Source organism: Colossoma macropomum, unplaced genomic scaffold (assembly GCF_904425465.1).
Source record: "Colossoma macropomum unplaced genomic scaffold, Colossoma_macropomum, whole genome shotgun sequence".
In the NCBI taxonomy this organism is placed as follows: Eukaryota; Metazoa; Chordata; class Actinopteri; order Characiformes; family Serrasalmidae; genus Colossoma; species Colossoma macropomum.
Genome location: NW_023494784.1, coordinates 24,737,297 through 24,750,385, shown reverse-complemented (window position 1 = coordinate 24,750,385; position 13,089 = coordinate 24,737,297). Strand labels below are relative to the sequence as shown.

Below are 13,089 nucleotides of genomic sequence, written 5' to 3'. Positions count from 1 at the left end.
TGCTCAGGTTTGGGAGAGTGATGGAGTCTGGCTTCCACACTGAAACTGATACTCATGAATTCCAAGTTGCAGTCTGAAGACCATAACTGTGACATTTTGATGTCACAGCTGCCACAGTTGTACTTCTTAAATTTCTTATTCAAGCAACACTCATAAATATTGGCTGGACATGTTAACATTCCTGCAGCTGTTTTTCTGTTACGGCAACATTCTTCCCCGAATGTTTTTAAGGTTTGTTCACAGTCACAGCTATCTTGTGGGGACATTTTACTACAATGCAGATGAAACACAGTTCCACATAGAAACTCCCAATTGTGCACAGGCACAGCAAAAATATGACCTACATAAAAATCTTGTAAAATACACATTTTAAAATTCTGTTCTGAATGCCTAAAACGTTATGCACAGTGTTTGAACAATATTTACAGTTGTCCTGCTTACTGCATCTCACCATTCCACTACTCTGTAACAGATCACATATCATTTTGGTGTTTAAATGAAAGAATCTGAGGAGAAATCATTGGTGTAAATCAAAACTTTCCATGAACTCAGTCTCCGTTTTTGTACAATTAAATGATGGAAGTAAATCTTGTTGGCCAGCAGTAAAGCATGAATAATTTGAACGGATACATTTATTATATCCACACATTCCACGCATCAGTCAGATTACAGTAAGATTGAGACTGTGAGGAGGCAGAAGTTAAAAGAGGCTGCCCTGTCAGGACATCCTAGATCTTTCTGTGGTGTCTCTTGTAAGTATTAAGGTAAGGGTATTATATGTTTCTAATATTTGATGAAGTTTATAAAACATTTTGTATATAAAAAGCCACACTTTTATATAAAAATGAAAATTGAAATTGGTGAGTGATCACACAATTGGGGTGCTATTTAGCCTTTGTGACTCTTAAAAATGTATCTATTTTTTTTTTCAACATTAAAAATAACATCTAAGAAAACATGCATTTAATCATTTAATCAATTTCAAGATCAAAATCCCATTTTTTACAAGGTTTCTTTGCAGATAGTGGCTTAAATGGGCAACAGGGCTGAGTTTTTAAGCATACATTTCAGTCTGCAATTTAGGTAACAGGGTTATACTTTCAAAGTTCAGTTAGTCAACAACACAATATCATTGAAAATAAGGAAAAAGACTGAGAGAACTTACTTTCCTTCTTCTCATGATTTTCAGGAAAAGAAATGAGCTTCCTGTTAAAAGTGTGGCTTTTTATATAAAAATGTTTTATAAACTCTATAAAATATTCCTACAACATGGGTGAATGTGTTCAGGTAATGAGGTTGAAGTGGACACTGCTAAAATATACATTTTTCATTTTTTCTAAAATGGATGACTCATGTAAAATGATGTTTTACACTAGAGTTATTAAACGGATTCACAGTTGAATGCAAAAATGACATGATTTTTTACATATTTTCCATTTTCCTTCAAGGTAAAGTGTAGCTGTAGTGTTCTGAGACGGCCAAATGCTTTTCTAAGTGCTTAATTTTTTTTTTATATATGTTTTAAGTTATTTATCTGAAACATGCACATGGGTGGTTGTGAAGGACACTTTAGCTATGTTTAAAATGTATTACACTTTTACTTTATGTACATACATTGGTATGAATTTAGGGGGGCAGAAGGGCCATGTGCCTCTCCACTTTTCTGAATGCATGCGAGACCTTTTTTGTAGGGTAGCAGAATGGCTGTCAGAAAAAGTAAAACGTGCATTAATGATTATGTTTTTTCATTAAGTCTTGCATACCAATCATGTAGGCTTTAGCCTCTCAATGTTAGTCCTCCCCCAGTTAGATCAAATTTGCATATTTTTGTAAATAGTCAGTTGGACACGAATGGCACCCCATTTGTGAAATCACTCCAAACCTAATAAGATTAATACCATGGAAAATTGTTGTTTATTTGTATAATTTGGTAAATGATATGTGAATGGAAAGTCAGCGCTAGACTGGAAATATTTGGTTTTGGGAGATGAAAGGAGGGACAGTGTTGTGGCTGTGTGTGTGTGTGTGTTTGTGTGATATGTATATGTGCGGTATCTTATGGGCCTCTAAACAAAACAACAGCAAGAACAACAACAGTTGTGATAATAATATGAAAATGACCATGAAAGAGTAAAAATACAATGCAGTTTGCTTACTCACTATTGTCATGCCTTAACCACGATTAGTAAGTTATTGTAGCTAGCCATGAGTAATGGGTGAAAAACTGCATAAATAATATTAGGGCTAAAGTAAAGACAATAAGGGCTCAGTCACCACTGCCTCCCCATGTTACAGGCTCTAGCACCATCGCCATTCCTGCACTCTGGGCAGTTACCCCCCTGTGTGTGTATGTGTATGTATGTGTATTTGTATCTCAAAGTAGTAGAGAGGGTTTAGCCATAGGAGAGGAATCAAAGAAAGAAGAGGGATGAAGACATAGAATCAAAGCCGAGTGAAACAGCAGCAGAGCCGTGGGATTGTGGGTTTGGTGGCTTTTTTGAAAGCTGTCGTTTCCTCTGAGCTCTTTTTCTGCAGGCTGTATTGGAGGCAGGCAGTGACAGGCAGGCTGCACTCAGCCTGCTGTCCCTTGAGCACCAGAGCTTCACCTTCACACAGCCCTGCAAATCTGACTGACAACCCTCTCGCCAGCCGGCCCTGCTGACATCTGTTTGCCAACAGCGCCCATGCAAACATCGATCAGCCGCTAGCTTGTGTCCAAATATTTCAGAATGTTGTATATCAAACTTGAAACGTTCTAACTCAACACAATTACTTATTTATGGCCCTATGAATTATTCTCCCTGATATGAGCCACAGTCACGTAATGCTAATTTGAAGACGGTGCTGTGGAGGGCCCAGCACTGCCTCAGCTGCCTGTGAGCCACAGCCACGTCCTAATGCTTTTATCCACACACACACACACAGCCAGGGCTTTCCTAGATATTTAATGGCTAAGAGCACATGGGAATATTACTGGATTTTACCTTCTTAATTTAGGTCACAATAGAGCAGACTGCTTTCTCTGCAAGGTCTAGATTCAGTGTGCTAGCATTTAGCTGGTTCCCAAGCTTATTAGCAGAACTGCTGGAAGGAGAACAAGGCTTTGAAAAGGAGCTTGCTTTGCACGGTTTAGATGTTTTTGGTTGTATATTGATGTGGTAAACAAACCAGAAGAATTAAAAGCTATATAAAAAAGGAACGTATACTTCCTACTGACAAATAAAATCTGCTTGATCTGATGCCCTTTGTTTTAATCAAATGAATCATTGCCTCTCTTATTGTATAGAAAACTGAGGTCTTAAATGTTTAGTAATTGGGACATATGAATGTTCAAGTCATGAAGTTTTCCACAGGACCTTTTAAAATGATCTGCAGTGAGCATTCTGTGCAATATATATGTTTTAATGGACTAATAAAATTCCATTTCAAAGTTTCTGTTTTAGGATTTTATGCCTCTAACATTTGTTCCAGTCTTTTTATTCTATACACTAATAATACTTGGTGAAAGGGGGTAATCGAAGTATGCTTTGTATCATTTATCAAATTAGTCAATGCCTAAGCTCCCCCTGTACAACCTGAGAAAAAATGCATATGAAGAAAAAAACTTTAAAAAGTAGTTATATTTACTGTTTGTCCTTAACTTGACTCCAAGTCCTGATAGGCTAATGTACACTGCTAGTTTTAAAGGCCTGAAATATCAGCTTGTGTATTTACTGTGGCAGGAAAATGTAGAGTTACAAGAGAATAAAAAATGCCGTAAAATCTTTAGTCCTACCGCAGAGTCTTTAAAGCTCGCTCTTCTCTTTCCCAGATTCTAGAATGAGTGCTGTCTCACAGCCCCCTGTCCCAAAACACACACACACATGCATACACACGCATACATGCAAGGTTCTGTTAAGCAAAATTACCCTCTCATTGAGATAAAAATGTTTTTATGTCCTTGAGCTTAGTAATATGTTTGAAATTACAGCATGATAAAATTGTTTCGACATTGTGGCTCTTTGATCTTTTATGTAAGATATTTCAGAATTCATGTGGAATCAAATTTTTTAGGTAGAAACATCATTTTTATTTCTACATCACTGATACTGGCAATTAATACAAATACTAGTGCTATACTATTGCTCAGACTAGTACCACCCTGAACTAGGGTTTTTTTTGCCTTCTACATTTTTGACATTTTGGTTGATAGTCCTCATTACTACTACATTCCTCATAAATTCACACACGCAACCTCCCCAGTTAGCGATATAATATCTCACCACCCAGACAACAAATTCCTTAGTTTTCATCAAGAATGGATTTCTTTTCTAGAGGTCAGCATGTACACTGTGGGAAACAACTATAGAAGTATTGAGATGAAAAACCATTTTGTGCTCATTAGAAAAAAACACCAAACATCACAACTTAATAAATTAATATAAAATTACATAAGATCATCAGCAACGACAGAAAACTGAATTCTCATCTGTCAAGATGAACACATTCAGGAATCTCAGCCATTTCATTCTAATCTCTGCAGCCTGGATTATAGCACTTCAGCAGAAGAATACAGTTCATTTGTGAGGAACATCACCCTGCTGCAACTTAGCATAGCTCAAGTGAAAAACTTTGAATAATTAGTACTTAAAAATGAGTACAAAAAAGCATTACACCTCATTACACCTCCAAATAACAGAATATCAGCACCAGATGGACTCCTAACTGAGCTCAATACCAAACCTTTGTTTCTCAAAATGATTTCTGAAATTAAACAACTCACTTTTACATCATCACATGAACGTATCTTCGTCACTTATTTTCAAGCTGAAAAGCGCCTCTGTTCTAGATAACATCCTTAATCATTAATAAATGCAGATATACAATAAGAAAATGCTATAATCTCATAATGAAAAACCTTTCTCAAAAAACGTGAAGATTTGTCAACTTAATTTATCTCTCCAACACTGTTGCTCTCCCAACTCAAACCAGATCTGTCATGTTCAGATGCTGAAAAGGTGTTTGACAAAATGTTTCTGTTTCTAACAAACCAGCTGTTTCTAACAAATCATCCAGCTGCCCATAAACACATGATCTCATTAACAGCTTTAGTAAGTTGTCTGGCTACTCCATAAACTGCTCAAAATTCAAGATTCTGCCTCTAAATGAATTCAAATGCAATGCTGTGGTTTAAAAATGCATTTATTATCTAGGAATTCAAATACTTTTTAATTTAAATAAATTCTTTAAATTCAACTTTAATGCTGCTCCTCGGTCTACAAAGAATTAAACAAATTGCCCATATTATTACTAAGAGGATGAATTTCCACAGTCAAGGTGAAGGTACCAATAATGAACTTTCTCTTCTTGTATTAACCCAGCCTCAGGTAGGTTCCCTCTCTTAACTCTGCAGGAATCATACTGTATTGGAAAGCAAGCAAGCAAGCAAGCAAACAAACAAACAAACTCAATTGAAACCTACATCTATTGGTGGCCCAACCTCCATTTCTATTTCACTTTTTTAACCAATTATAACTTTCAGCACATACAATTTTGGACAAATAGTTACAACATTTACAGATAATTCCCTAAAATAAACCATGGTTGTTATAATAATGAAACTATAAGTGCTAATTGATTGCATAATGGAAAGACGATAAATGCTGCAAGCAACATCTTAACATAGATTTTACATAGATCACACATTACCATGTTCAGGGTCAGATATCTAATCATATTCTCTAGCTGGGGGTCCTGAGTGGACTGAGGTCATCCCTGACTGCCTCGCCATTTCAATGTCCAAGTACCAAAGAAAAATAACTTGAATTCATTGGTTTTATTTTTTGAACAGAACATGCAGAAAAACATACAACTTTCCACAGAGTTGAGATCAAATCTTACCAGAACACTTTATTCACCTCAAAACACTCATAAGACAAAAACTCATAAGACAAACATTTGCACATACACAAACACAAACCACATAGTAAACACCAAAATCCAGATTTTAGTGCGCATGTTTGTCATAGAACACTGTGCGAAAGTCAGAGACTGTCCATTTGTTTATTTAAGTACCAGGAAATACAGACATTAAACAGGATTCATTTTTCAGTGTCAGAAAAAAAAACAGGAAACATATTTAACAGGAAATTACACAGAAGCCTACACTAAGTGTAATATTAAATGAATCAGTATTGAATTTGTCCACTCTTTTCTTTTGTGCACTCTACTGCTGCTTTAACACTTCCATCGTTCCAGTCTTAAGACCAGAGAGTTACAGCTGTGTCCTCACGACAGAAACTGTTCCCAAAGAGTCACTGACATTATGTTCCCCTTCAGACAGACACTAACATACACACAAGCAGCCACACAAACACTTTTTAACTGTCTTATAAATTTCTAAAGAAAAATGTCAAAAATGTCTAAAGAAGATATTTTTGAAGAAATTACATATTTGTATATATATTTCATCCACTTGCATAATAAAAGAAAGAGTCATAGGAAAAAAGTGAAATAACAGTTCAGATAAACAGTACTAGTAAGTAAAGACTTCATCTTTGAGAGACAAGAGAAAATCAAGCTCCACTTTTGCTTCAGATCTGAAATCCACAGTTGTTTCTATCCATCATTCCACTGAGAGAAGAAAAGTCAAAGCTGGATCTGAAAGGATATGTAGCTCTTAAGAAGCTGTTACTGAGAAACATAAATTTATTTAGTTTCCAGTCAAAACAGCCATAAAGTATACGTTTTCAACACGCAGAAAAAGAAGCAGAAAACATATATTTAATAGAAAATGACACTGAAGCCTCAACAACTGAACGTATTCAAATTTCACCCGTTTAGTTTGTCCACAGTTTTATTAAAGCTTTCATTTTTTCAAAGAAATCTGCAGGGATATTTTTCCTCACCTCCAAAGTTCAGTCTCGGATGTCCAGGTTTGGTGTTTTAGGGCAATTTTTCTTATTTTTATCTATTTATCTATGAATGGTCTCTGGCTTCTGCACAGTACTGTATATTTTCTTATTCTGACTATTCATACACATCTGTACGTTTTATTATCCTTTTTTGTTAATTTTGTTTATTTCAATATTAATATTTTGCAATGTGTTAAAACTATATAAACTGTGTGTATATAAAATGTAAAAATATATAAAGAAAGAGATTAAATAAATAAATAAATAAATATGTCAGGAGATAATAAAGCAATCATCCTCTGGATAACTGTTTCTCCAAATGCTCATCATGAGAGGAAATGGCTGCACATTTCATTACCACTTCATGCATTTCAACAGCATTAGCAATGGTGTTAACTTGATACATTCATTTCTCAGATGATGAGCATTTACAGAGCAGAATGGTGAGCGGGACATTAGTTTTGGTTATACATGGTTCTCTAATGTGCTGTGAATCTTTCTTCTCCTGAGCTGGCTAATGGCCTTCCTCATTTTATTATTTCATTGCACGTTCTCTAACCTGTTGAGATGAATGGATCAGCTCCTGAGTTCCAGCTCCACTCGGGTGGGTAGCAACAGGCTCCTTTGAGCCGAGAGTGAGGGGAGACATTAGACGATGCAGCTACTTAATCTCTGCCACTGAATAAAGATTGGGTCATTTTCCTGTCTGCCCACAGGCCGTCCAGCTGAAAAGAGTGCTTTCATGTCGGCTGAGATTGAGATCACGCTGGGTGTCAAGTAGTCCGAAACACAAAGGTGAACGGGCAGAGAAAGTTATTATAGCCACTGAGCCACACTCACTGTACACACTGAGGTGGGGGTGGTGGCGGGGGGAGGAGGGGCGAAGGTCTTGTGCTAATTTGACATTCTGGAAAAAGCATACAGATTATTGAAAGTGAACCTGTTTCGAAAAGTATAAAAGTTTACAATGTAATATTGCTCATTCTACGATTTCTGACTTGTTTATGACCTCATTATGTCATCCAAATGATACATGCTTCACATCAATTCCTCTGTTAACAGGAGCGGTATTATGGCCTGTTTGAGAGGGTCTATTTTGCGCCAGGCGTTCTTTTTTTTCCCCCAACAATGTTAAAAGCATAACTCAGCAGGCTCACTCACTTTGTACAAGGAGTTAAGCCAAGCTGTGCAAACGCAGCCCCAGTCACAGAGCTGAATTTATACACTCCCGAGTTACTACTAATACCCGCCGTGAATAATGTGGCAGTGCCATATTTGTCAACTGTTTGCTTTGGCCTTGTCTACATTTATATGTATTATTTGTAAGTGTATTATTTATATGCACAAAAAAAGCCCAATGTCAAATGTGTTTTGGATCACTATAGTACAACATAGTGGCACAATAGTGCCATATTTAATATTTAACAATAACTTTCTTTTAAAGTTATTTTCATAACTGTTCATGAGGAACTTTAGATGATTTATAGTGAGGAGTTTGAGGAAGTTATAAGAAAGGGGTCATGGAGAAGATCTAAATCACAGAGCAATGTCAGAATCCTCCTCCAAAATCACCATAAAGCTCAACCATTTAGCCTCATATGGATATAAAATGAACTTTAATGATCACCCCATAACCTATTTTAAGAGGAAATCCTGGTCCAACACCATGGTGAGAGCTGGAAAACCACATTTAGTGGATGCTGGGACTGTAATTGAGGATGGAAAACTGTTAGTGCTAATAAAGCTGAATGGCTCAAAAGCTCATTTTAGCACATAATGCCATTCTGCCGTGTTAAATAGAATGTGGGCTGATGGTCTTAAGAGAAGATTGAATTCTCAGATCAGCTTTTTTTTCCATGGGAAATGACACTTTCAGTCAGACAAAACTGCCCTCATTCTCAAACATGGACGATGTGAGCCGCCACCCAATCAAGAGGTTTTTAATTAAATGGAAATGTCTTCATTTAAACACTGATTACAATAACACACGGAGGGCAACTGACATAGATCATAGAGTCCACAGACCAGGTTTAAATGATGTTATTTATTTATTTTTGAGAATGTGAGTGAGCTCAGGGGTAAAAAATTTGGCCGGACAAATATGTGTGTGTGTAGGAGGGGGGTTAACATTCAAGGCTTTAGCCCTCATATAAATACTAGCACAACATAAATGTTGTTGATTACACTCATACCGAGTTACCACATCACCACTGTCCAAAAAAAGGTTAACTTTACAGCCCAGGGCAAAATGCTCTTTACTTTCAGTGAAAGTTAATGTGAAGAGAATTTTATTCCCATCAATTTTGGAGCATTTCTTAATTCATTATGTAATTTTCCCACAATGAAAAGGACAGTTTCTGTGCTCAAATGATGCAGAAAAATTAAAATTAAAAAAATAGACAGATGTCAATATTAAAACAGACAAAAGCAAACAATATTATTAACAGGAATTACATATGTGGTAGTGTAAATAGATAATAAAAAGTAGTGAATCTGCCAGGCTACCTGCTTCACTAAGTGCTGCTGCGCACAGGCATTCTTTAGCATAGCTCAGTCTTGCGTTTTCACTTCTGCACTCTGTTTTAGCTTGTAATGACAATGCAATGTCACTGGTGTGGGAGATTTAATGAGAAATTACTATTAATATAAGTGACCCACTTTTTTTGATAATCGTCCTGCTACCCTGCCGAAATGATCTCAAATAATGTCAAAATTTGCATCAATTTGCAAAGATGAAGAAAGAGTTTTCTTGAGTGGATTATGAGTGTATGAGATATCAAACTGAAGACAAAGTGCCAGTGTGTCTCTCAAGAAGTACAAAGTTTACTTTGGATCTTCATTCAACAGCTGAGAATTTAGAGGGAAGCCAGGCACCGCAATTTGGCCCACTTCATCACACAGCACAACAGGAAAATGACACAGAGATGCCATACATCATCACCATATCTGAATCACCCCTCACTCATCACCAGAGACACTGACAGTGAAAGAGCAGGAAGCTGGAGACAGGCACACATTTTTGCAGTTTTAGAGGTGTCGGCATATTATAGTGAAGTGCTTACTGACTCTTAGTTTGCCGCAAATGCTACTTCTGTGTGACAACAGTGGTAATTTATTTCAGTTGATGTCAGAGAGAGCACACTACCCAGCTGCTCTCGACTTTGAGGCTACATTACATATCGGGCATGATTCATTGTAGTTATCAGTCTTACTGTAAATATAAAGCAGGAAGATCAGCTGTGCTCCAAGCTGCACTCTAAGACAAACAATAAAAACGTGGAGCAGAGACAATAAAAGAGTGTCTTTGACAGGAAGCATGCCGAAAGTGTCATGTTTTAGGCACAGACATCTCCTGACATTTCCAAACTCACTTTTGATGGATGACCCACAAGCGGCACCCATAGCTATTGAATGCAATGTTTGAGAGCCTTTGTATGTCATAAATTAAGTCTGGTCGGATATATTGAATAGCATGTCTGCCTTCTCAAATTGCGTCCAGATGTCACTGCGTTTCAATTAAATACAAAGGCAGAAGTACGTGTTTCATAAACGTCGAGTTTCCTGAGCAGGTGCAGGATGATCAGACTGTTCAACAATGCACTGGAGAGACGTGCTCTGCAGTGCCCAGTGATGAACAAACACACAGGCCTTTCTGACTCAGTAAATGCAAGCCACACACTACACTGCACATGGGCATTCTCACTCATCAGCCTCTACAGATCTCTTGTTTATATCATATTTTTGTGCTCCTTCCCAGAATTTCATTCTGCTTGTAAAATAAAAGCAACTCGGCAAACACATATTCCACTACAAAAACTCCTCATGCAGTACTTAATACTGCAACATTTTGGACCGGAAATAAGCCTAGTCTTGCACTAAACTGCAGCACCAGTGTGAATCACCACTGGAAATTCTTTTTGGTCTATGTTTAGGCTTCTGAATCTGGGAAACTGGCCTCTTTATTACCAATTGATGATTTACAGTTTTTAAACAATTTATAACATGCATTTTTTTAGTAGCAAGTTCAGGTTTTCAAAACTCTTCACAAACCTCTCAGCAGAAACACACAATTTGGCACTCAAAATGAGCTGCTGTGACCAAAATACATTAAAAAAGAACACAAAATAAAAATAATACTTTTACAGTCAGTTCTTCACTGAAGAAACATTAAGAACTGTTGGCATTGAGACAGAAGCACTATTTTATGATAATCTGTGAAGTAAGTAATCATTTGTTAGTTTCATAGTTTCATATTAGTAATTAGTTTTTTACTTTTTGATCACACAAACAATTTCTAGGTATTTTTCCCCAAAATGCAGTATAGAATAAAACATTACAAAACAGATTGATATCTGTTCACTATATAGGCACAAAAGGACATAACAGAAACAAAATAAAATCCAGTACTTTACATAATCCAGCAAAGAAAAAAAATCACAGTACAGTAAATGCTTAGCCTATATGCTCTGCATCATTTGGCCACATGTTTTCCTCCATATCCCACCAAATATCTTCTCTAACTCATTTGTTAGCAAGCATTAGTACATAATAAGCCTGGGATTTTAAAGGGTTAATATTGAAGCAAGTAAAAGAATGTTCATGGTTTGGTCCAAATAGAGTGTTGCTGTGCTGACTGTGTAAGGAGTTTTGCAAAAGAGAACTTGGAAATGCTTGTTAGTAATTGAAAAAAACTGCAAATTACATGCTGTGTGCAGTGATATAATGTTTTAAGCATATTTAGTTATATTTGAATACTCTGATATTACACTCACATAAATGAAAATAAAAGCAATTAAATTGTAAAATTTACATTCCTAGCAAATATTACTTAGAAGGTAACTTTTGGTGTTGAAATTTAGAATTTATGTACTACAGGGTGTCCCAAAAAAATTTATGTTGAAAAATACAAGATTTATTATATTATACAAGAAATTCAGAGGGATGTTGATTTTATAACCGATTTCACAAAGCTTCATGCTGCACACTCTTGTTTGACTGTGTTCAAGCATATTCTAACACACAAAATGCCTTTTTATTTCTAGTGAATGCTATTCTTCAACCCGATTAAACTTGGTTAGTTTTTACACATTTTGTTAAAATTTGAGATCATTTGAGGGACAGTTGGCTATGTTATTAGACTATAAAATGATGTCAATTTTTTTGGGACACCCTGTACTTTCCTTAAGAATGAGCAGTAGACTTAACTTGAAATTTGTCAATTAAAATTATAAATCATATGTATTTCTATTCTACTTTTGTTCCCTCCCAGAATTTCCTTCTAAAATCAGAATTTCACTCTCAAATGCCAATATTGGTGCAGTGCTTTAGATCAAATAATTCTATGTTCTATTGATGGTTTAAAGTACATGCTGTTTGCAGTAATGTAAAATGTCATTCACATGCGTTATTGAGAACTTTTAATATAAACAAACGTTTGATTATTTGTGTATCATGGGACTAAGTGGTTTTAACCACTAATCATTTCTGTTTGCTGATCTTAAACATTATCCATAAAGTTGTCAAGGGCAAAATGAATCTTAAATACTGTAAATTACTACTATAAAAAGAGATGCAGTAAATTGAACACTTACCAAAGAAAAAATAATCAAATTGTTTTTGATATACTCCTGATTTATGTGCATTTGCTGACTGCGGTGATTCCCATGCTCTTCTGCGCTGGTCTCCGGGCAGGCTCTTCATCATATAGCTCGAGCCTTGGGAACAAACCAGATTTGTTGCTTGTTAGTGACTTTGTCTCATGACCCCTTTCTTCATGACACATCATACCTAGAATAAATCAAGTCAATGAAAATTCCATTATGCACTTGCACCAGTGCCCTATAACTCAATAAGCAAATGTGAGCCGTGCCCTTGCTGCTCTATGGCGGAAGACACTCAGATGCAGCTTGTTACAAGTGCTCTGGCCTCATGCATGGCCGCATACAAATGGGTAATTGTGGGACTGCTGTAGGCGATGTCACCGGAGGACTTTCTCTCCTTACAGTAAAGCGCAATAGAAACAGCCAGACAGCAATTTAAATCACGAATTCTTTCACACATGCACACACACTCCCACCGGTGAGCAGGAACTAAAGTGCACTTGGGTAGCACAAAGAAAACACAATAAATTACAAGCATTAATCCAGAGTTAAGCTTTCACTTGCTCATACATAATGTGGGATTACCATTTCCAATC

General features: G+C 36.4%; 1 long non-coding RNA gene across 1 annotated transcript; it reads right to left on the bottom strand.

Annotated features, from left to right (window-relative positions):
• Positions 1 to 5,869: 5,869 nt before the first annotated feature.
• Positions 5,870 to 12,812, bottom strand: LOC118803448. Its single transcript, XR_005006864.1, has 2 exons — positions 12,485 to 12,812; positions 5,870 to 6,639 (listed from the first exon to the last, which is right to left on the bottom strand). It is a non-coding gene; the product is annotated as an uncharacterized LOC118803448 (long non-coding RNA).
• Positions 12,813 to 13,089: the final 277 nt, after the last annotated feature.